At 38.6% G+C, this 25568-nt stretch overlaps 1 protein-coding gene across 1 annotated transcript in view; it reads left to right on the top strand.

Annotated features, from left to right (window-relative positions):
* Positions 1-25568, top strand: part of sox6 (SRY-box transcription factor 6) — a 159277-nt gene that overhangs the window by 20177 nt on the left and 113532 nt on the right. Inside the window, exon 3 of the mRNA XM_073837149.1 lies at positions 3627-3695. The gene's annotated coding sequence lies outside the window, so the exon portion shown is untranslated. The remainder of the gene's footprint in view (positions 1-3626; positions 3696-25568) is intronic.

The raw sequence follows: 25568 nt of genomic DNA, 5'->3' as shown, positions 1-25568 counted from the left end.
ATGTCATGATTGCGAGATATAAACCCGCAATTCTGTCTTTTTTTTCTCATAATTGCGAGTTTGTATGTTGCAATTCAGATTTTTTTTCTTGCGGTTGCAAGTTTATATCTCAGAATTATGACTTAACTCGCAATTGCAAATTTATATCACACAATTCTGACTTCATTTCTCGCCGAAGCAATTTTATATCATGCATCATTTCTGACTTTATTTCTCAGAATTGCGAGATATAAACTCACTTTACAACTCACAATTGCGAGTTTATACCTTACAATTCTAAGAAAAAAGGCAGAATTGTGAGATAACTTCAATTACCTTTTATTATTATTATTATTATTATTATTATTTTATTTAGTGGTGGAAACAGGCTTCCATAAAAAAACAATTTAAATAACTTTGTAACTTTTTTCAAGTTTAAAATTAGTTACATGAATTTCTTTGAATTTCAGTTGCTTTTACCACTTTATTTAAATTTAAAATGCAATTCTGCATCCTGTTTGCTGCCTCAGCTCAAATTTGATTCAAATTCAGGAATTGAATTGGAATTGAAAGGATATTCTCAATTCACAAGCCTTGCATGTGTACTTAATATCTGGTACCATGCTTTTACACCTGGAGATCTGTCAGCTGTGTGCGCGCACTAGTTGATTTTTGTCAGGAGGAATATTGGATCTGACAAAAACACCACTTTACCTCTTTTGCTCTTCCGCCCACTGCTGGGTGTGAGTGGCCCGTCTTTCGGCTCTGTTCTGCCTTATTTTCACCCACCCCCACCTCTTCTCCTATCCTCTAGACCCTGTCAGTGGTCCTGCTGTTAGTACAGAGATAACCTTTCCTCCACCAGGTAAGAGACCGTCCTGCTGATGGGGGATATTGCCTCTTTTGTCCCAATAACTACTTCCCCTAAATCCCCTCTTAACATGTTCTGGACTAGGAGAAATAGGACATTTAAAGTGATTTTATTTTTCGCAGGTTGCTGGATCAGAAGAAAGCTAAGGCAAAGTTGATGCAAATGAAAATGTTCCCTCCTTAGGAGAGTGCAGCATGTCCACGCTCAGACGGATTTCATCTACATTTGACCCATCTGAACCACTTTGCCTCAGAGTTCAGCCTCTTAAAGCTCTCTTATCGGTACACATTTACAGCGTATTATGTAAAGCACGCTACTGTACTTCTCCCACTTTTGCAAATGTATTTAAAACAAGCTGCCTGCGTCTGCCGTGAGAGAGCACAGCCACTAGGCACTGATTCCCAACCCTCGTCATATGACAGTCAAAGACACAGCACTGTTATGAGGAGGATTGATTAAATCAGCTGAACCTACTGTAGATGAACACATGCCTGGAATTTGAAGGCTTGTTGGATTTCTGAAAGGGCTTTTCTTTTGATTCTAAAAATGTAAAGGACGTATGAGGCAAAGGTAACATCCTCACTCTTGTTTTATTAGCCCGTGAATGATTGAGCAAAGGAGAATGGAGGGTTTTTGGAGCATCTGTTACTCTTACGTCATGTCATGCGTGTGTATCCATTGGCTCGTTCTCTTGGAGTCAGTTTGTGCTAGTGTGTTTGTTGGAGGGTCTAGCTGGAGTCACTGTCATGGTCGATGGATTGGCCTCACCAACACAAGCTTTAAGCACCCCACTTAACCTCTCTGAAATATTCAGCACATTTGAAAATAAAATCTGTTTTCATTTAAACAGCTCAATTCTTTATCCGACACAGTGCGGCGCATGACCAAAGGTTGTTTCACAGGAAAACCTATCATTAATTTTTGGGTGCCCCCTAGTCTGTCCTCATGGGGCTTAATGGGCTTTAGCTTTTCGTCTAGTAGTTTGCCAAGACGCTCGGCTACTCAAACAGTTCTTCCTTTCTTCATCTCTCTTTATTTCAGCTCCCATTTGTACAACCACAGCTACTTCATCACTGCAGTCATTGTCAAGAGAGAGAAAAAAAACAGAGCTCAACATGTGAGAAAGCCGCAGTGGTAATTGCGGACACAATGAATCAGTAATAAAACTGTTGGGTGACTAATAAAAACAGGCTGGTGTTGATTGGAACTCTTTTTAATGAATTCATGATCACCCATTTAGAAATGGCAGTGAAGTCCTGTTTAATTCAGCTCTGCTTAACACTACAGTGGCCTGCCACAGTCTTTTATACATACATTGGTGTAATTATTTCTAATATCATTATCATCAGGGCTTTTTTCATCCAAACAAATGATTAGCTTAAATAAAGCAAAGTTTCCTTTTTCGCAAGCTTGTTACTTTCATAATTTTATCAATTAGCGTCAAATTATAATTTCAGATTCCTTTTTATTTTTTGACCCCCTGCAATTAAAACAGCCTCGTATTTATGAAAGCACAACAGGAATTAGTCTGATGTTGCATGGCTCACAAAGAGAAAAGCGTTTATAGAATTACCACCACCGTCAAAGGTTTGTGTGGCACGAAAGAGAGCTGGCACTAACTCTGAGAAATGTATGTGAGCTTGTGTGTGTGTGTGTGTGTGTGTGTGTGTGTGTGTGTGTGTGTGTGCGTGCGGTGTGAACCGGGAGGCAGTCAGGCCTGTGGCATGGTCCTTTGAGAACGTGGAATAGACTGTCAGCTCAGAGGTGCTATTAAGATGACAACAGCTTTCCATTCACACGAGGGTCAGACCTCCTGCCTCTTTTCTCCCATTGTCACCTTCAGCCTCAAGGTTGCCACATTCAGATCCATTGGAGAGCAAAGATCTCTCAGTTTATTCTATTAACCCACCCTCCCACACAGCCATTTACTTCGCCTATGTGTTTGACTTAGATCTTCAATGCTTGTACGGCAGGGCAAATTTCGGTTCTGGCGGAGATGGCGCAAATTGCACCCGGATCAATTAGCTGTGACCTCAAACCCCTGTGTCCTTGTTTAATTGGTGATGCTGAGGCAGGCTAATTGTATAAATCAGCTGGTAATGAGATTCTTGCTTGTTGTGAAAAACAGAATAATGTGGAGAAATGAACATCCGTGAGGATTATGCGGGACTCTTTCTCTCTCTCTTTCCTCCTCTATGTCTTCCGTCGCATGCAAGGGAGGTGTAAGGCTACCCATATGGTCGGATAATAGTGAAATTGGGTGTTGTCGGTGGTTTTGGTGCACCGTCTGTTTGTTTGTGTTTCCTTGGTGGTGCCGCCGTTTCTGGAGGACCTCAGAAGACCTGCTAGAACTAGCAGTGCGTGTAACTAAATAAATCATTAGTGCTCTGCAGAGAGAGGAATTAGAGAAAACAAGTGCTTTGTATGAAAGCCATTTATTAGTTGAATCAAACAGTGCAGGGACAGATTAATGAGGTATTAGAGAAGTAGACTCTAAACATTGTCTAGGATTGAGTCCCTCAGGGAGAGAGCAGAGTAACTGGAGGTTGTGTGGCGCTACGACTATTTAACTTCATCTGCTGGGACTCTGACCGCCTGCCAGCACTCTCACCTCACTTCGCTCCTCTGATATCCTCTCTCACGATTTTCTGTTCTTCTGATTTGTTTTGACTCTTTTAAAGAATGAATATTTTTAACCAGCAGGGATGCATTCAATTGGTCAAAAGTGACAGTAAAGAATTTACACTGAAAGGTTCTTTTTTTTGTTCTGTTGTAGGTCATTTTCATGAATTCAAAATCAACTCACCAGTGATCTTTGGGAGCTGGGGATAAAGTCTTTGTTTATGTAAGTACAAACAATATATTTTGCTTTATGCATCTTGTCCAGCATCACTTGTGTATCACTGCTCCATTAACATTGTTTTTTTTTTCCCGTGATTGTTGCCGTCTTACCCTTTTATGTCTGTCTGCTATGATTTTCAACTCATGAAACCACTGTACATGCTTCATCAACACAGGAAATGGTGGCCTTAAACAAATGATTACAATGATGAGTGTGTTGTTTTGTTCTGTGTCACTTTCCTAGAACTAAAATTGCTTGGAAAATAAAACACCACATATTAATGACTTTATGTAGATTATAGTCTTTTTAAAAGGAGTAAAGTAGTCATTTGAAAACTGATTTGCTTGTTAGCACCTAACTCCACATTCAAACACACACTTCCATCGGTGCGTATAGAGTGAATCTATTCTCTATGCTAATACCAAGTATGTTATTGGTACTTTCAGGCTGCCAGTTGCCCTCAATAAGCGCATTCACAGCAATGAAGAAAGAGCCCCTTTTAAAGAAACACAGACAGGGTCTTAGTAAACAGTCAATATACGGCTGCAGTTTTCTGCCACAATATGTCTTAAATGGGAGTTTTCTCTTTCCAGCATAGTAATAAAGATCATATCTGGCAAAGTGTTGCTCCTGGTAATGTTGAGCAAACAAGCTTCCTGAAAGTTAAGTTCATATTAATCTTTTTTCAAATGTCACTTCGATATGAGGTGCAGGACAGAGTTATATTAGTGTGCAGAAAGCCCCACTGTTGGCCCTGCATAATTAGGCCACTGAGAATGGCATATTCCAGCTCAAAGTTCAGGGCCGCACGGTAATGCAGCAGCTTTATCCCCGTGATTTCAAGTCAAACAGCGTCTTTGGCTCAGATCAATATGCTCTATTACACCGGGCTAGGTGCTTTTTATTTTAGCTGCGGTTGTAGTGCGTGTCGCCGGCGTGTTAAGTCCTCTCTGAATGGCTGTCAGAGGAAAGAGAGGCAGATCGGCGAGGTGAGCTGAATGGAGAAATAACAAAGGAGCCGGGAGTGATTACAGCTTTTGTCTGCCCAGCTTGTAACTCTGGAGGGAAGAGTCATAAATGCAGGCCTGAAATATTATTGGAAAATTGTTCTGGGAACAATTATGATACCACTCTCAGATTAACCTCTGCTCGACAGGCTTTGAGCAAAAGTAGGTGTTTGTGACGTCAGTTTGTAATAGCAGTGCTTTTTGTCTTACCATTCGGGATGAAGTTACATGATCGGCCACTACAGAGCAGCTGCGGCCTGTCGTTCTAGGTCTTGTGAACACAGATATTAACATTGATATGTCACAGGGTCAGGTCTCTATTTAGTGAATGAAACGCTGATTGTTAGGCTGAATGAAGGTGAAAGGACCACTTGAGTTAGAACAGTAAACATCAGGCCTATATGTTGGCCTCGCTCCAGCACTGAGGGTAACAGTATAAGCCTTGTACTGTACATCAGTTTGGCGTCGTGTCAGCATTTAGACCGGCTTGAGCGCGTGTATGTGGGTGGGTGAGCTTACGCTTACGCTTACGGCAGAGCCAGCATTTTATTTTTTTTGCATTGAAAACTTTATTGAATTCATTTTTTTTTTTTTATTTTTTTTTTTTTAGTAATAGACATTTAAAGCATAGTCATTTAGGGTTAGGTTCCCTAGATCCGAAAGGAATTTTCAATACGTATTTGAAATGCTTTTGCATTTAAATGCAATTGATGTGAAGGCCAACCTTTCTTTATTGTAAAGCTGTCAATATGTGTTAAAAATTCATCTTTGTCTAGTCCAATTCACAGTTTTCACGCTGTTTAAATATAAGGAAGAGAAGAAATGAACCCCGTCCAACGTTCCTTCTCTAATGCTCTGATGCTTACCAGACCTATGAGACCTAACACACCTATTGATCTAAATTCCTTTGCAACTTTAATCTGCATGTTTAATTAATCACAAAATGAGGCAGTAAGTAATTTGGGCGAACGCGTGGCTCGCATGCGCCCGGCGTTTAATCACTCCTGCGTGAAGTCATTTGGAAACACCTGAGGAAGAGGCGACGGCATCTGTTTGAACAGGCAGAATACACTCTTTGTCAGAGTAAGCCATTCATCTAATAAAGCTGCCGGAGCCTTCCTTCATTTTGCATTTAGCGTGTCTCTCCGTTGATGTCTCTGTGGGGCCGGTGTCTCCAGGAATGATTTTCTGTAAAAAAAATTAAACAAACAGCTCTCTTGGAATCCTAATGAAAATGAATAACCTTTGGGTGGTTATTTTCCCATCTATTAACAGTCTCTCTCCAGCTACGGTTCTTCACTGACCCTCTTCTTGATTGTTGTCAGAGAGGCTGTTCAATAGGGGTCGGCATTTTAATTTCATCAGCCCCGTCGGGGGGAAAAAAAATATTCGTTCTCTTCTTTCCGCCCAATAGAACATAAAATTTCATCAGTGTGAAATTAGAATAAGATTTAATTGTTGGAAATTCAATTATTCTCATGAAAGGAAGTCCTAAGGTCTTCAAACATCTGCGATGGTTAAGGTCCTCGCTGAAGTATTTAGGGCACGGTATCCGTTCGTTTTCTTATTAGTTCTCATGAGGTTTCGTTCGGTGATGCCAAAAGCATCATATTCTGGCTCGCCGCTTATTTTTCTGCACGCATACAGGTGTGGTCTCTCAATACACTGTTTATTTGTGTTATATTCAGCTGGTATAGTCTAGCAGACCAGACAGACTTCATCCGAAAACCATTGATCATCCAGAGCGTGAGATTTTCAGTGGTCTTCAATCACCCCACTGTGACCTAACATCCCAACAACACGCTGTCATGACTGGGGCAGCGGCCTCTGCCAAGGCTTATTCAATATATCGTCCTTTTGATGGCTTGATGTGCTTTATCTAATTTTCAGAAGAATTATACATAATATAAACTTGGCAGGCTTCCCTCGTTTCAAGGTAAAGACAGTAACCAAGGTAAAAAAGGCATTCTCTTATTGGCTATATATGGCCATAGATGTACTGAGGAACATGTCTTTAATCTCCTGGCTTCCACAGCTGGGCAGAGTAATGCATAACTAAAAGTCCTGTAAAATGAATTAATGATTCCAAGCATGAACTTTTCTCCCAAAATGCCATGAATCCTCCAGAGCTGATAATGTGCCCTGACCCTGGGGTGTGAAATCCTTGTTATGTTGAGAGTTGCCAGTTAATTGATTTGCAAATTATTTAAAGTTTGTGGGGCCCAAGGGAGCGCTTGGCTCTAATGATGCCCACTCCTGTAGAGTTTCCCTTTCCCTCTTTTCCACTGCCTCGGCATGATTGTAATAAGCTAATACACCTTATCAAAGATTTACAGCACATTTTTCCCAGTAGGAAAGGTGGGAATTTAGAAGTCTTAAACCACTTAATGAGAAGGAAACTTTGACAATAATTCATCTTTTTGCACAAAAACTATAATCATGGTTCATTTAACCATTAACAACATTTATATAAATAAACAGTGTTGGGAAAAGTTACTTTTAAAAGTAATGCATTACATTATTACCCTAATTAAGTTATAGTTATTTTTTATGGAAAGTAATGTGTTACATACTTTTGCATTGCTTTTGATTTACTTTTAAAATCTGGCTAGGCTTGCTTGTTTGTTTTTAATATAAAGTTATATTTTTGGCAGCTGTAAAAGCCCTTACACCAAAAGCCTCAGGCTGGACGAAAAGTAAAGTCACGTCTGTACAGTAGAATGCAGAATAAGAAAGTTCAACACTTCTCACCAATAAAAAAAAGAAGAAATGTTAGTTTATCTTGAGTTATTTTTGCTTATTAGTATGGTGGAATTGGATCATCGAAGGTCAGCAGCAAAGACGCTGGTTAATAAAATGGGACTTTAAATGCTTAAAGTCATTTGTAGTATTTAATATATTTAATTATCGCAGGTTTGCATCATATTCTGAGTGGCATTTCATGTTTTTTTACTGAATACTGAATCATTTTTTTTTGTGAGTGAGATGAATTAATGCATCAAGTAACACCTTACTCCCGATTTCTCTCAACATGGAGACAGGAGAGCTTTCAATCAATAAAAGGGGGAAAAAAGTAACTGGTGTTACTTATTTGGAAAAAGTATTTTCTTGTAAATTTAAAAGTAATGTGTTACTATTACTTACTTTACATATATGATATATATGATAAAAATAAATATACATTTATATATTTCATATTTAAAGAAATACATACATTTTCACAAATTTGTATTTAACTGTTTTGTACCTATGGACAAAACACTTAATAATAATGATAAAACTTGTATTTTTTTCCCACAAACATTCATTATAAGTTGATAAACTCAAAACTATGCATTATATCTGTTTTTAGCTGCATTTCAAAACTCTCCACATATTTGCTGCTAATTATATTGAATACATACAGGCATAGTTTCTATTTTGTATCTGCCAGCCACCTGCATGAAGCATATCTGAAAAGACGACTTGTTCTGTGGTTTTGGACTCCCAGCAAACTTTATTAGAGACATTGTGCATTTCATTGTTGGGTTTATCTCATTGACTTATCTTGTTTGTGGATCCCCAAAGCACGAATATGTCTTCCAGTAATAAGGAGAATTTTGTAGGAGTGATTTGTTAAAGAAATCTGTTTATTTTTGCTCATGTAGATTGCACAGGCAGACACTGCTGAGGTCATCTGCACACATAAAAAATGCCCATGAATCTGAGGCTATCTGATTACCACTTGACTCGTAGGAATATAATTAGCGCTTCTGCTTCTCCGCTGCATATAATGGGGTAGATTCTCCCACATGCTTTCATTCACAAGCGCAAAGCCCACCAAACTCTTAGTGAGTCAGAGAGATGAAAATATAATTCACCTTGGATCATACACAGCGTTATTTTTGAGTTTTAATATTTTATGTATGCCACGTCTTTACGTAATCTCACATGGAAAGAATGAACAGTGCACTTGCAAGTAGTTTAACATTGTTACGTTTTAACTTTGTTCTGTCTGTTTCAACTAGCCCAAACGTCAAATGAAGTGTAAATCGGCGAGGAACCGCTTCCGAGACTTAATTGATTTGTTGCGCAGATGTAAGTTAAGAGAGACCTCACCTTTCGCAGGGCTTGTAAGTTTGTAAGCACACGGTAATGTGTCCATTAGGGGAGGCAGATGCTCAGCCGGTTGAGTTGTAGAGGAAAGGTGCACGGCGTCTAACCCACTAAGTGGCTGTTTCTCTTTGCTAATATAAAAGAGACCCTGAGCCCTCATTAGCAAGCGCTGTCATTCAGACACAGAGTGTCGGCCTGATTTAAATAAAATGAAATGAAGATAGTTCTTTCTGGTCCCCTGGCTTCACTCATTGCCATAAACATATGCTCTGTGCCCCGCTTCTTTCCATCTTATTTATGACTTTAATTTGTTGTGTGGGCTGCGCTGGAAATCAAATTTAATACAATCCTCCCAGGGACCCTGTCATATAATAACATGGTAATTTCTGTGTATCCTTTTGAAAAATGAGGAAATTAATTCTTCCTGACATGTTCTAATTATTCCAGTGTGAACAGGCAAATCCAGTTTCTCTCTCTCTCTCTCTCTCGGATAAGTGTCAGAGGCAGGCGCGCAGCCTCGACGGGCATCTAGGTGCTAATGCTGACCAGCAGTGCGTTTAATTTGAAACATGAGCAGACACCTTTCAACACACCTTCCTAATGTTGGGTTGCTTCGCACAAATTAATTCACTACTCCTCGGGGTGGGTGAGCAAGGGGGGGTTATGGTGGGGGGGCGGAGGAAGCCCCTCTCTGTCACGTCTTCTTTTGTGATGCCGTTTGGAGGTATGTGCATGTGTGTGACAGGAGGACACCCGTGAGACGTGTTTGGATCTGTGGACAGAGGGATTTTTTTTCTTCCGTTCCCAGCACTGTCAAAACCTTTTCACACCTTTCGTGGCTCAGATGAGAGGGGATGAAATACTAATTTAATTAGACTGTCATCAGTCACTTCAAAATATAGTGTTTTTGCTTTGCTATAGAATCTGTTTGTCTTTTTTTTTTTTTGTCTAAACTTGTTATGCTTCTTCTTTGTAGTGAATTTATGCATCTACACAGCTGTACATAACTGTTTGTGTCCTCTGGAAAATGAACTTACAATTTAGGTGTTGCTAGCACTAGATATATCAGCTGAGTTACAGAAAAGGCTCTGAGTTAAAGAAATACAGCTGTTTTTGAAAGGAAGACGTGTAGTTGTTCTAATAATTTCATTATATTTATATATGCGTTTATAAAATGCATAATATATATACAATTATTATTATTACCAATGTTTGTCTAATAAATAATAAAGTAAATAATATTAGATTTTTTGCACCCTCAGATTCCAGATATTTTAAATAGTTGTATCTCAGCCTAATATTTTCCTATCGTAACAATACATCCATGGAAAGATTATTTATTTCGATTTTAGATGATGTATACATCTCACTTTCAAAAAACTGACTATGACTGGTTTGTGGTCCAGGGTTGCATATGATGTGATGGAATCTGAAAAAAATAACTGAGCTTGAAGACAATAGAGTCAGCGTTGATTTTGAGAAAAGTTAAGGTTTTCTGAACATTCCAAAGCAAAATCACCAAGCAGCACTGCATATTTTTTCCAATTCATTTCTTAGTAATAAATACTATATTATTAATCACAATATAGCTATTTTTACTTTATCTTTGTTATTAAAAATATAAGAACAAAGATGCAAATAAATAAAAGTAGTTTAATCAAGAGCAGAGTGATTCTGTCTTTTCTTTTAATGTTTGGTTAACATTGAGACAGGTCTATATTAAGACCTACTGTAATGCATGGATCTAATATAATGTCAGACATAACAGATTATGTTTGTGTGAATCTCGCCAAGACATATTTCGCAATAATGTACTTTATGTGGAGATTGCACACTCCGAGCGGCGCATTTTATGCACACACTTTGCAAATGTCACTCAGTGCAATCGTTTAGTTTTCATCAGCATGGGTTTGAAAATCATATTTCACTGGTTTGGACTCATGTCATCGAGAATTCGATATGAATATTCACATAGCTGACATGCTGCACTTTGCGATAGGCTTACAACTTGTGGTGAGAAGCAGCAGCAGTCATCCAGAAGTGAGCAGAGAAAACAGTACTCCTCTCAGAAAACGTACAAATAAAGATCATTCTAAATGTTTCATTATTATTTGGAGCATTGGGATCACTAGAAGTGGGGTTAATGAACTCGTTTTTGAGAAAACCTCAAATTCAAACAGAAATGACATTTTTCACTTGTTTTGCCTGTAGCTCAAAATTAGACTGTGTGCATTCCGACTAATTCTGCCAGCACAGGTCACATATTATTATTATTAATATATGATTGTTAATTAATTAATTTAAAACAAATTGTCTTTTGTTGTTGGTCTGGGCTAAATAATTACGTGTGATTGATACAAAAGACTAAACCTTCTCTATTGCAGTTCACCCCAACACAATGTGCTTTTACTGAGCACTCAGGTGTAGAGATCACACTCCGTGGGCCGTTATTATTGGCACATGTCATTTAATTTTACCCCTTTTGCCAGAGCACAGTCACGTCACTGTAGCTTCTGATTAGTGTTACTGTGTTAGCAGTCCAGAAGCACTTGATTGAACGAGTAAAAACACAAAGTGTGTTTTGCGTCATGTCCTGTCCTCTAATACCTGTCAACAAGCGGAATTCTGAGGAAAAATATCGCGCTTTTTCCCGACTCTAATTATGAACGGTGTTTAAGGCCTTGTGACGGGAAAAATAAACAAACAGAAATTGAGTGAACCTTCGGGTCGGGTTAAATCCACAAAGGCCTAATTGATTTGGTGTGTGCGTTACAAAAGAAGACCTCCAAATTGTGACGTCATGTGCGCTGAAGAATAGAAGAGCTTTATAGTCTGTGGGTGTGGTCGCGTTGAGTCTGCCTCGCTCTGATTCGCCGAGGAGGGGCGTCGCCAGTGCAGCGCCACGGCGTCGCATTAACACATCCCACGCCCTCGGGGTTTAATCAGTGCCATCTTGACATGCTGGAGGAAGTCGTGGTCATCTTCTTCATGGAATAAATGATTCGTTTCGGGTACTTCAGTTTTGTAACCTCGAGACTTTTAGCCGTTAATCTGGTTTGTGGCCGTTTCTTGTGAATGAAGATGTTTTTCCTGACCTGAATGAATTTGTCTGGCTCTCGGTTCCCCTCCTGCTGTCTGGAGAACATCTATAGATCAGTTCTGTGGTAGCATGTAGGATAAATTTAGTCACGGAATCGCTGGGATCTCCATCTCCGTGCGCGAGCCCACCCACTCTCTATAGCACTACATTTATTCAGCCAGTCAATTTGACTGAAAGTTTGAAATGTGCACTGCGTTAGCGAGGGGGGCCGTACAGAAGCCGTGTTAATAGCGAGGGCTTGTTGTCCATATGGTACTGTTTTAATAGAGCACATTTGTTGCAGATGGTGGGAGACTTCGGCTTGGGCAGAAGCGGTTCTTGGCAGGTCTTTGACTCTTCGGAGAAAAAGGCGCACGGAGCTCAACTTTTAACGCTGATGTTGATCTTCGCTGTTTTTCATTCAACAATCCGTTGCCCTTGAAACATGGTCTGTTCTAAATTTAAGCCTCGCTTTACTCTGTTTATTTATTTCTTTTCGATATGCTGAGACAATACTGTGTGGCTCAGTCACTTTTTCCTCGTCTCGGCCTGTAAACCACAGCTAAATCCTCACATACAGGGATCCTAGTTGTCTCAATTTCTACAGTGAGCTATTTTTTTTTTTTCAGCTTCAGGAGAAGGCTGAGGTAACGCAGCAGCCAGAGGGTACGAAAATTGAGGGGGACACAGAGAAACTAATCACTTGAATGCTACTGTTTCAGGGATAATGTCTCACAGTTTATATAAGACAGAACTCAGTGTTACTGGACAGAGTGTTCCAGAAATTGATTTTCATGAAACCTGGTTTTGCACAACAGACAAACCCAGCGAATGAGTTGTGTTGACCCAGCAGTTGGGTTAATAATAAACATTTGCTTATTAACAGTTTATTAATAAATGTTCACCTTTTGATTATTTCTAATGCCTAATTAGTAATTGTGTGTCTGATTTTTAATTTACAACCTATTTTGGGATCATTTTAAGCCAGCTGTATAGAAATGTTTAAACATTTAACCTAACCGCTGGGTCAATACAACCCAGCGCGGTATTTATTTATTTATTTTTAACCCACCAAGTGTAATTAATATCCATTAAGTTCAACAACAATAATAATAATTATTATTATTAATACATTTAATAATGTGAATAATTGCAATAATAATTTTTCTCTTTTTCATTATAAACTAATTTTCATTTTGCTTAAAAAAATGAAGCCTCTTGTATAACCATTGTGGCATTATTTTCTTGATATTTAAGCACTTTATACATACAGTAAACACATAAATACAAAAAAAAAACATTCAGAGAATCAGTATTGATAATTACAGAACAATCTAAAAAAATTACAATAATTAATGCCAGGCAAAAGATTAATCACGATTAATCGCATTAAAAAAAAATTAGTTTACACAATATATGTGTGTGTTCTGTGTATATTTATTATGTATATATAAATACACGCACATACAGTATATATTTTGAAAATATTTCCAAGTATATATTTTTATTCATACAGTTGATATTATATATAAATATTTTTTAAATATAAACATATTTTCTTAAATATATCCATGCATGTGCGTGTATTTATATATACACAGTACACACACACACACATTACATATTGTGTAAACTTTTATTTTGGATGCGATTAATCACGATTAATCTTTTGCCCAGCATTAATAATAATAAAACTTACTTTTCTTTTTTCTTTTCTTTTTGAGACAGAATGAGCCCTGGACAAATTTGCATGCGATTCACCCATGAAGTGAATGGAATTTAAACTAAATAGAAAAGCCTTAATGTCCCATTCAAAGTGCCTTAGGTCTGGACCATAGTGGCAAGTTATTCTGTATTGTGCCAGAGATCTCACTTGACATTTATAGTGTGTTGTTCTAACTAGTCTAGATAGTTTCATATTCCTTACTCTGTTTTATTTTGCATATTTTAAGCAGAATAAGTGCAGTGCAGACGCTGTCAGTATGCGTGTGTTTTTGCAGTCTTCTAGCTGCCCCCCTAACAAAAGCAAGAGTTGGAGAGAGAGAGTGTGTGTGAGAGCAGGGTGTGCAAGAGTGTGTGTGTGTGTGTTTTTTAACACTCCCTCGGAATGGTGAGGAGACACGCTTGATTGCCTCTGTTGCGTTTTTACTGTTGTTTTCTCGCGTTGTCACTGCTGTGGCAGCACTTGGGTATTATGTGAGCACAGCGCCCATGGCCGAAAAAACACTCCTTTCCCATCCCCCAAACACCCCCAGACACCTGACTGTGAGAAAAGTCTCGACGGGTCTTACGGGTCCTCTGGCCCGCTAAGTGCTGGCCGGCCTGAAAGGCGCAGTGTCCTTGGGGTTCTCTGATCTCACTCTTTCCATTCTCTCAGTGGCTTTGTGTCTACCCGTCCACAGCAGCACAACTTGCCACCGAGAAAAAGAGAGAGAGAGCATGCAGGCAAGGGAAAAGCATGGGGCAAATTACACCCATGTCACTGAAAGCGAAAGCATTTAGGAGGCAGAAGACTGGATGTCTTTTGACTCTGATGTGTCTCTTATTTATGATGATGATGATGATGTGAGTGAGGGAGTGGGGTGTTAGAGCATGAGAGAAATCGCTAATTACTTTCAGTACTTGATGAATTCCCGTTCTGCAGTATTGCATTTTTTTTTTTAAACAGCTCTGGAAATGCATCATCTCTGGTTGTATTTCCTGAAGGGACCAAAATTAAGAGACTTGATGCAGATTTGAAACTTATATTGTAGAGCTTCACTGGGTGCCATTGGTGCAACACAACCACAGCCAACTAAGTAGACAGGGCTTTAGAATATATAGTCGTATAATATACAATATGTGTTACATTTTACAATAAGGTGTCATTTGTCACATGAACAAACTATGAACAATATATTTATTACACTATTTATTCGTCTTTGTTAATGTTAGTTAATAAAAATAGTCATTCATTGTTAGTTCACATTAGTTCACAGTGCATTAACTAATGTTAACAAACACAACTTGTGATTTTAATAATGCATTAGCATTAGTGAATGCTGAAATTAACATTAACTAAGATTAATAAATGCTGTAGAAGTATTGCTCATTCTTAGTTCATGTTAACGAATGTAGTTAACTAATGTTAACTAATGAACCTTATTGTAAAGTGTTACCAAAAAAATGTGTGTATATTCATATATGTGACCCTGGACCACAAAAACACTTTGTAAGTGTAAATTTTTCCGAAATTGAGATTTATGCATTATCTGAAAGCTGAATAAATAAGCTTTCCATTGATTAAATGTGATATATTTATAGTAGACAATTTACAAAAAATGTTTATGGAACATAATCTTTACTTAATATCCCAATGATTTTTGGTATAAAAGAAAAATCAATAATTTTGACCCATGCAATGTATATGTATATGTGTGTGTTTTACTTACATATTTTTATTTGTGGTGGATTTTATTATTTTATTAACTACAATTAATTATATCAGTAATAAATAATTATATATAATTATATACTAACATATTGATATATTAAAATAACTGTATTCATGTTTAATATTAATATTTAAATTTTAAATTTTTATTTCATTTTTTGATATTTTTCTGTCTTAGGCCATATGCAATTATATTAATTTCAATTAATTATGTCGATTATATCTAAATTATAAATGTGACCATGAACCACAAAACCAGTCTTAAGTAGCACAAGTGTATTTGTAGCAATAGCCAAAAATAGATTTTTTTTGCCAAAAATCATTAGGATATTAAGTAAAGATCATATTCCATTACAGTATTTAGTTATTTTTTAGGACTTATTTATTCTCCAAAAAAAAAAAAAATATATATATATATATTATGACTGGTTTTGTGGTCCAGCTTTAAATGTAGCTTTAAATAAATAAAAAAATATATATATACATTTAGCTTAAACTAGTAAAATATTTTTTTAACTAAAGCAATAATTAAATAAATATGCCATATTTCCATATATTTATGTTTATATGCATGACATTTAATTATTAAGCTTCTGACATTGATAAAATTGTTTTAGATTTCATTGCGTTCTTTACATTGTCTTTTGCATAACAATTTATTTAACTGTACAAGCAGGCACTTGATCTTTATAAGTCATATATGTATGTATGTCTTGTAAAAACCAAAACCTGAGACTAATGGAAACCCTTCGGAGACAATTTCCAAACATGTGCTCCCAAATTTGCGGCATTAGACTTTTAGAGCAGCCTCTGCACGTGGTGATATCATGACCACATCTTCCCGCCTCCCCGTGGGTGCGCTGCCCAGCATTGGCTCAGAGTTGGCCCCGTGTGGGCCCCTGTGGTCCAGCTCCTAGAAGCCTCCGCGGCCCCGCCACACATGGTCCACAGCTGGACCACCACACGCTGCTTTGGGAGGAGCAGCGCCCAGGAACCACTGTCATACGATAACATATCATCAAAAATGGGACTGGAAAACCATGTACGCTAATGACAAATGTCTGTTTCTCCGAAAAGACGGATGAAAAGCTATTAGTGGAGCTGTGGGGAGTGTTACATCTTTGTTCTTGCGTTTGGTTTGGAAGATAAAAATGTTTCAGGGACGGTCGAGGATGTGTTGGTGGTTTTGTCTGTTTTCTCCCCTCTGTTACTGTTTTAAAGTTGCCATGCTAACTTGTGTTCGCTCAGTTACAATGGCTCTCTGTGTATTTCTCCTGCTACAGAACCCAAATGCTGAACATGGAGGGCTTTCTGCGTAGCAGCTTTTTACTGAGGTTAGTTGCTTTAGTTTCTCTGTCGTTGCCACAGGGGGTCCGGCGGGCTGAATTCATCTGTCCTTTCACAACTCCGATTTCACACCACCTAGCATTAGCCAACCTGTGGGATGATGTGTTGTCTCCGTCTGTGTTTGTGTGTCTGTGTGCAAGTTTTAACTCAAAAGTGCAACTCCCTTCCTAAAGATAATCAGACCTAAAGCATCCCTCCCCCTTTTCATACACCCTGTGACACCCATCCCAGCCCTTGTCAGTCAGCGAGTGATAGACAGGTTTCACTCCCCATGCTGCATGCACATGTCTGTCACCTTCTCCTCTGCCCCAGCTCGCTGATCGGTCAGGTCGCAAATGGGGCGGCGCTTAATTTGTGATTCTCACCATTTCCTGTTCTGTGTGTTTGTGTTATAACTGCAGTCAAAACGAGTAAGAAGCCATTACCCCATCCCCTTCCTGTGATTCTAATTAAGAGTTTGTGCTGTGTGTCTGTGTGTCACTGCGCAGAGGAAGTAAATAACAGCGAGTGTGTTAGCCATTGGCTGTTCTCTCTCTGTGCAAAGCACCTTCCCCACACTTGAATTGCTAGCAACCCTAATTAGTGATCTCTCATTAAAAACAGCAGCAGCAACATCTGCCTTTCAAAGCTGCTGTCAGCCAAACTTTGCTAAAGCTAATGAATTTAGTAATTAATGATTTTTGATTTTCAGTCTTTAGTAGCTATACATTTATTTTAATAGATATTTGTTTAAATTTTCAGATTTCTTTTCCCCTGTAAAATTCACACATACACTCTTAAAAATTCTTTATTGGCATCAGTGGTTCTATGAATAACCCTGAACATCCAAATGCAACATTATGAACCTTTCAAATGCAAAACAGGTTCTTTAGATTTTTTTAAATGTTCTTCAAAATGGTTATTTTAGGAACTGTTCACTGAAAGGTTCTTTGGGGAACCAAAAATCGTTCTTCTATGGCATATCCTTATGGAACCTTTATTTTTAAGTGTACAGTAAAAAGATTGTGAATGCCTGTTCATGTGCCCCTATTATTGTATACGCTGCATAGTCCAATATATTTTATATTCAATGTTTTACTTGTCTTTTCTTTGAATTTTTTGTGTGAAATTTATTAGCGAATAAAATTTGTTTAATAGAAAATACACCTACACCAATATTTTTAGTAACACTTTACAATAAGGTTCATTAGTTAATATTAGTTAACTACATTCGTTAACATTTCTACACCATTTATTAACCTTCATTTCAGCATTTACTAATGCATTATTAAAATCACAAGTTGTATATTGTTAACATTAGTAAATGCACTTTGAACTAATATGAAAAAAAATGAGTGACTATTTTAACAGTAGTTTTTTCACTATAGTCATTTAAAGCTAACTAAGAATGATTTACACTAAATTAACTTGAAGGAGAAGAATAGACTATCTATGTGTCTTCGCATATTCACATGAAACGGCTGCCAGACTTGACCCGAGACAAGTTTCTGGTGTGTTTGTGAGTGATCACATGCTCTTAGGACAGTCTGTGGCAAAAAGCATCCATGCTTTATTGATTTACTCCAGTTAGATAATCTGTGAAGAAACTTCAAATTATTTTATTGTAATAGTTTTCCGTTGTCATTCAGGCATTCTTGAAGCTGATGAATTTGTTGGCAGACATGTGACCCACTTACATTGCCGTTGGCAGCAGCATCTGGTAGAGCATGCTGGATTATTGTCAGCTCAATGCTTTTATGTTCCTGTCTTCATCCTGTAGTGTACAGTATGGAGAATTGTGTTTGACTTTGGCCACCTGTTGCAGGAAGATATCTAAATAGCATAGGACAAGACTAGAGGGGAAACACAGTGCAGTAGTTTGAGAGAGTTCAGACACTTCCTCAATAATCCTTTAAGATGTTCAAACCTTTACCCATGTGGTGAAATAGAGATCATCATAAAACATAAAACTGGAATAAATGCATAAAATGCATGAATGTAATAAATGCATGGTCTTAGTGCACTTCCTGTCTCATTAGAAAGTGATGTGTGAGGGTGATAAGAAATTAGTCACAATGTCTTTTTTTGTTATAGCATGAAATCTGAAAACAGAAAATTGCTTTCTAGGAATGAGCTCTAGGTTGTAATAATGTGTGTACTGTACCAATAGTCAGAATGAGACTTTCCCAACCAATCCATATTTAAATGCATATAGTATAGTCATCTTGAAATTCTGAATGAATTCAGTCAGATGCTGATCAGATATTTTATTATGAGGATTTAAATTGTATTTTAAATTTTATTTTAAGGCTCTGTATTCGGAGTTGAATTTTTAAAAGAAGCTAATTGTTAATTTTCACTAATGCATAGTGACTTTTTTCTTTGATCACATCAGAGAATTGACATCTGAAGTTTGGCATAAGGGTGGGTTACAGAAAGAGCGAAGGAGGGATAAACAGACTAGAGTGCGGAAAAGTGTAAGAGAGAAAGATGTCTCCAGCAGTTGTAGGCTAATCCCAGAGGAGAGGACCTCCTCCTCCATCTCTGCCATTATTTGATGTAATGAAAGGAGAAAGTGTGTAACAGCTAGATTGTTAATTAATTTACTCTAACAAGATGAAGATAAATGAAGCACACTGAAGGTTGACTAGGCAAAGGGGGCCCACTTAGCATTCCCTCTCCCCTCGGCCTCTGCTCGCGCGAACAAAGAGCCGTTCTCACACCAGTCAGCACATGAGGATTCAAATGACTAACTGCCTTCATCGCTCTCAAAAACTCATTTCAGATTTTACTCAAACTTTCAGTCCCATATTGACCTAGATTTGAAAGATGGCGAAAAAAAAATGCTGAAAAAAAAAACTCTTAAGTTTTTAATGTGCTGTGATTTAATCAGATTCCAGCACTTCTGGACTGTCGCTCATTTGCCATGCATGCTGATGATTAATTGATATTATTCTCTATGGTTAGTTATTTTGTTTATAGCTATCAGTCAGTTCATTGACATGTTTGCGTGTGGCTTATGAGCCTTATTTTAGTGAGAGCTGAGCTGGAAAGTTTCAACCGGTAGTATAGAAGGGTCGTTTTTTATTGAAAGTAAGATACACAGAGATGATTCTGAGTAAACACGGGATCAAATCTTCATGGGTCTAGCACACAGAGGCTACCTAAGCCTCCTGTGCCCAAAAGATGTTCTTCTGTGGCCCAGCCCCATTCACTATATGAATAGCAGTGGTCTAATGCGGATTGGTGGTTATTTAAGCGGTGAGAGAAAGAGGCCCAGACACAAAAAAAAGAGAAAAGCCAGACAGTTGTCTTCATCCAAACCTTTTTTTCAGCATTCTATCAAGGACCTTCTTTGCCAGACAATTCAGCATGGGCCCCGCATGGCAGAGCAGACCAATCACCGTGGCACCCATTCTCTGCTCCTTTATTTTTCAAGTCGCCAACAATAGCTTGTTGATTGTGTGGACAACACCAGCACAATTACCTTCTCTGTTGTGGTGGCCGAGCGGCGTTTTAAAGGCCGCTCTTCCATAATAGAATCATTATTGTTATTCTTATAGCAGGGCCTCAGGAGAAGGAATAGCCGCTCCCGGTATGTCATTATTTTGCAAATGTTCGATTAGCTCATCATGAACTGTGCGGCAAGAATCACAGCTAATTAGACAGAGGGAGCGTTGCCGCTGGCCCCTCCGGCTCCTGAGTTAAAAGGTACCACTTGATGGGCCAATAATATAAAGAAAGGTGGTAAAAAGAGGGATTAGAGCTGTTGCCGTAGTAACTCCAGCTTCCATCTGCGAGACGAACAATGGACTTGTGTTCCTCCACCACCTTTGATAGAAAAATAGACGCGAAAGAGCTAGCGCTCTGAAAGGACAAGACCCTTTTTAACAACAAAGTGGAATTCTGGCCTAATAGGCTCTTTGGTAAAAGTTGTTTGGTAAGACCAGGGGAGGACAGCGGAGACAAGAGGTCGTCACGTAATCCGAGGACGGCAAAGGTCGGTGTCTCCCCGAACAATAGCAGTTTGTTTTGGGTGTCACGTTCGTTTGGCGCCGTCACGGGTGCGGGACCTGCAGATTGGCTCCTCTCGACACTTCTTGAAAGGAGATGGAAAGGGAGGAGCGGAGGGAAGCGATGCAGTTTAGCAAGCAGGAACAAAAGTGCTGCATGGCCAAAACCTACTTGTTCCTAACTGACTCTGAATAAACACTGACTAGATTTACGCCTAAAATCTGGAAGAAAATAACTTCTCCAATTAGAAGGAGCTGTCAGATGTTGTTTGGACGGCCTCCAGTCATTCCCATCGCTATTCCCAGTGCAGCGGTGTAGAGACGGAGGGAGAGAGGGAGGGAGGGGAGGGCAGAGGAGAGAACAGGTTTCTGCATGGCTCTGTTTGTTCCTGGCACTTTGCTCGCCTGATAACCACGGCCTTAGCAGTTTTCCCGTCTGCACGTAACTTTTTTTCTTCCTCTCTCTGTATTTATAGAAAACGTCCAGTATAAATAGGTGTGTATCCACGCATAATATTATTCTGACATTCCACAATTGTACTAGTTTATCAGACTTGACATCAGATTTTAAATGCTGTTGTGTCATATTATTTTCTAGTGTGGCTTATACTGAAATTACATTTGTGAACCTGGACCACAAAACCAGTCATAAGTAGCATGGGTATAATTGTAGCAATAGCCAACAATACTAACAAAGATTTTTGTTTTATGCCAAAAAGCATTAGGATATTAAGTAAAGATCATGTTCAATATATTTTGTACGTTTCCTACCGTAAATGCATTGCAAACTTCACTTTAAGGGCGATTTTCTCAGTACTTTTTTTGCACCCTCAGATTTCAGATTTTCAAATAGTTGTAGCTCTGGATGATGTATGAATCTCAATTTCAAAAAAATTGACCCTCATGACTGGTCCAGGGTCACATTTATACAATAAATTCAAATGACACAAAATACAATTTTTCCAAACCGTTTGTCCGTCCTTCAAAAAACATTTGTCAAGCAGTTAAAGCGAACAAAGAGCCATTAGGGCTTTTTGTCAGGGACAATATGTTTATGATCTACAATCTCCATCCCTCCGTGTCCCTCTTTCATTTTATATCCCCTATTAGCAGTGGAATATGTCTGCTCACATTAACCTAATTTATGGTCAGGGCCACTGTAACAGCAGCACAGGTTAATGAATTTGGCATTACTGAGTAACTGTTATTGAGGGCTGAGGAGGAGCCCGGCAGATGGGAGAGATTGTAAAGCTCTCTGCTTTGCATGACGACGGTTGAAAGAGGGATAGCAGAGGAAATGATGAGAACACACGATGAACCCCTCCACCCACCTGCAGAACAATTGTGTGTGAACCTCTTGTTTTCGGCCTGGACGTGTGTGACTCATCAGATCATAATTTGCAAATCAAGCACCACGTCTGACTCAGCTAAATTCTGAATGGAATTTTATACAGTATGATTAACTTTAATTTGATAGAATCAGTTTGGCATGGAAAACAGCTTTTAGTTAAGCCACCCTGGAATACAGCTGGATTCCCTTTTTCTGAGCACACACACATCAAAATATTGCATTTTATTTTATGCAAAGCTTTTTAACTTAACCCAGTGTTGTGCACTCACATCTTCTAAAGTAGAAATACTTGAACATGAAGTTGCCTCAGATGTTCCGTTCACATCGATACTGTTTTTGGCTCACAATAATATGTTGTGACATGCCAAACGATTCATGATTGGCCATTACATCGTCCAACACAATGATTCTTAAGAAAACTGCCCTGTGATGACTCACTGGTCCTTGAGTTTGTCTTCCAGCCATTTCATTCTTCCCTCCCTCCCTCCCTTCCTCCCTCTCCCTCTCTCTCTCTCTCTTTTCCTCCATCAGCATCTTTTATTCCTCTCTTCTGCTTTCAAGGCACAAGTACTTCCGCTCTCTCTGCCTTGACACAGTTGTGCATGGCTCACCAACCCTTTCAATTTAGATTTCAATTATCATGTTAGTTTTGTGATTAGATTGTGTCCTCCAGGAATCAAACCTCGCTCTCTCTCTCTCTCTCTTCCCCTCTGCAATCAGATTGGATCTGATGAATTGCGGCTGTAATTACGGAAGTTATTGAATATGCAGATCGCTGATGACTAGCAGTGTATCTGTTCATAGTGCATTAACTCTAACTGTATCAAACGAGAGGCTTGTTCAAGACCCACTCAAGTAATGAGAGAGGGCCAGTGGATGCCATTAGCCAGAAATAATAGCACGCTTGAAAGGGGCGAACTCAATTAAGACCTATGCGGTCCTGTTATGGTGCCTTTGTTTTATTCCCTGTGCGTACGTCTGTGTGTGTGTGCGTGCTGTAAGATGGAGTTTTACAGCTCGCTTTCTGGCCAGGTCAGCTGATGAAGCATTGTGACCAGCAGTTTTACTGTAAACACACAATGAGGTCTCTGCTGGGATGTTATGAATTGCTCAGCGTGAGGTATTTTCCCTAGCTGGCTCTGGCTGGCCTTTTTTAAAGGAACCATGATGCAAGCCCTGAGACTGATAGGTGGTAGTCGAATGGGGAAGGGTGCCACGGTTAGAGAGAGAGAGAGAGGGATTTTGTAAAGCAAGTGTTCGAACATTGTTGAAGCTGTTGCCTGTCTCCAAACCTTGGCCTCTGAGTCCACTACATGATCACTCACACACACACAAACACACCTCCTATCACCCTGCGTATGTCAAGCTGCTCTCCCAACAGTTTAATAGCAAGGGTGCTACAGAGTGCTGTAATCTACACTTGACTCCTGAGCTCATAATGTGACATACCACATTACACAGAGACTCACAGACAGACAGATGCTCACTAACTGGCCAAGAGATACTCAGTGTTTTAAAAGTGGAAGGCCCAGTGAAGTGGTAGCATTAAATTACCTAAGCTGTCAGTCACAAACTTTTTTTTTTTTTTTCTTTTTCCCCCTTAAGCCAAGAGCTGTTAGAGCTTGAACTACTAGTATGTCGAAGGGGCAGTTTATGAATTGACAGATTACTATTTCATTTTAAGCTTGACTTTCTTGTTTTTCTGTTGAACACCAAAGAAGATGTTTTGAAAGATGTTCTTGCTGACCTTTTCCATACGGTGACGGCTTACAGCAAAAAAATAATAAATAAATACATTAACTATTTAAATAAAAAATGAATATTTTCAATGAATAACGACTCAAAAAATCCTATTTTGTCTTTGCACCAATCTATTGTACACTACAGTTAAAAAATTTAGGGATCGTGACATTTTCAAAATATTTTTGAAAGAAGTCTCTTATGCTCATCAAGGCTACATTTATTTCAACCAAAATACAGTAATAGCAGTAATATTGTGAAATATTATTACAATTTAAAATAACTGTTTTCTATTTTATTATATTTTAAAATGCAATTTATTCCTGTGATACAAAAGCTGCATTTTCAGCAGTCATTACTTCAGTCTTTAGTGTCGCAAGATCCTTCAAAAATAATTGTAATATGCTAATTTGGTGCTTAAATTTTTTTTTTTTTTATCATTAGTGTATAGTTAAATAGTTAAAATATTTCTTCTGGTTAGGATTCTTTTATTACTTGAAAGTAAAAAAAAATAAAAAATTACAGTGTAACAGTGTACAAATCCTTCAATGTTCATCCTTGCTGAAAAGAAGTATTAGCTAAAAGAAAAAACGTAAAACTTTAAAGCCAAATTTTTAGGCTTTAAATATACTGTATGGGTAGTATGGGCTACTTTTAGGTACTTTTTGTCCTTTTTGGAGCTTGAAGGTCTATTTTGTCTTTCGCGGTAGAAAGAAACTCCTTCATTACATACGTGAGTAAATGATGACAGAATATTAATTTCAGGATTAATTATCCCTTCAAAATCCTGGACCGCCAAAGCGCATGTAGAAACGCCCAAACACACAGCTACATGATTAACATCAACCTGAGGGTAGCGGTTGCATAAAAAAAGCAGTTACAGTGTTTTGAATACATTTATGCCTTAAGCACTACAACAATATAGTCAAATGAGCTAAAACAGTACACACAATCATACAAAGATGAGAGAATACAGTACTATGAATCTCACTTATTTATCATCTCCCCAGAAATGACTCCTGGTGGGAACGTTTCCTGACACATACACACACAGGAGTACACATACACACACTTTCTGCATGCTTAAATTGTATCTGGCTAAATGGCCCACTGTTAAATATTTACCCTAAAACTGTCTCCATTTGCTGTGGAGGTGACATCAGAACAAAACAGAAGGAGCATCTGCCGGCATTATGCTTTCATAACGCCGCATAAAACGTGTTGTTTGTCGCCTTTAAAATGCAGCACTTTTATGAATAATGCAGCCCTCGATTTCAAGAGGAAACACTTAGAAGTTGGATTCATAAAAAATAAATCCCCAAGTTTGTTTTTTTCTCCTCTGTGATCATAAGAGGAACAGTTAGAAAGTTAAGTGCCGCCACAGTAAATGAAACGAGCTCATCAAACACAATGCTAGATTGTTAGCCGCAGCGCTACGGCACTCTGTCTGTTTCTTTGTAACTGCTGGATTATGGGGTCTATTTAGACTCTAATTAGTGTTCATTTCACGAGTTTCCAGCCTTAAATGTGTATTAATGTAATGACTGAGGACGTGTTTGTTTTTAGGCGTCTAAGTGGAGAGGCTTAATACAGGCTAGCTAAATTAGCACATCCATTCTGACAAGTACTCTAATAACCACTGCGGATTAACTTATGACCCTGTTTGGGAGCACAAAGCTCATGGCCACTGTTGCTCTGGTGGACCAAACTTGCTATAGAGGGGCTTTAGCGCCTGAACTGCTGGCCGCTGCCGCCTGCTTCCGTGTATATTATTAGGTTAATAGGATTTCACTTGTTTACACCAACTGTTAGCTTAACTCGAGGTCAAAGAG

This window comes from Garra rufa, chromosome 3 (genome assembly GCF_049309525.1).
Source record: "Garra rufa chromosome 3, GarRuf1.0, whole genome shotgun sequence".
Lineage (NCBI taxonomy): Eukaryota > Metazoa > Chordata > Actinopteri > Cypriniformes > Cyprinidae > Garra > Garra rufa.
The sequence above is the reverse complement of the archived record's forward strand: the minus strand, read 5'-3'. Positions and strand labels throughout refer to the sequence as shown.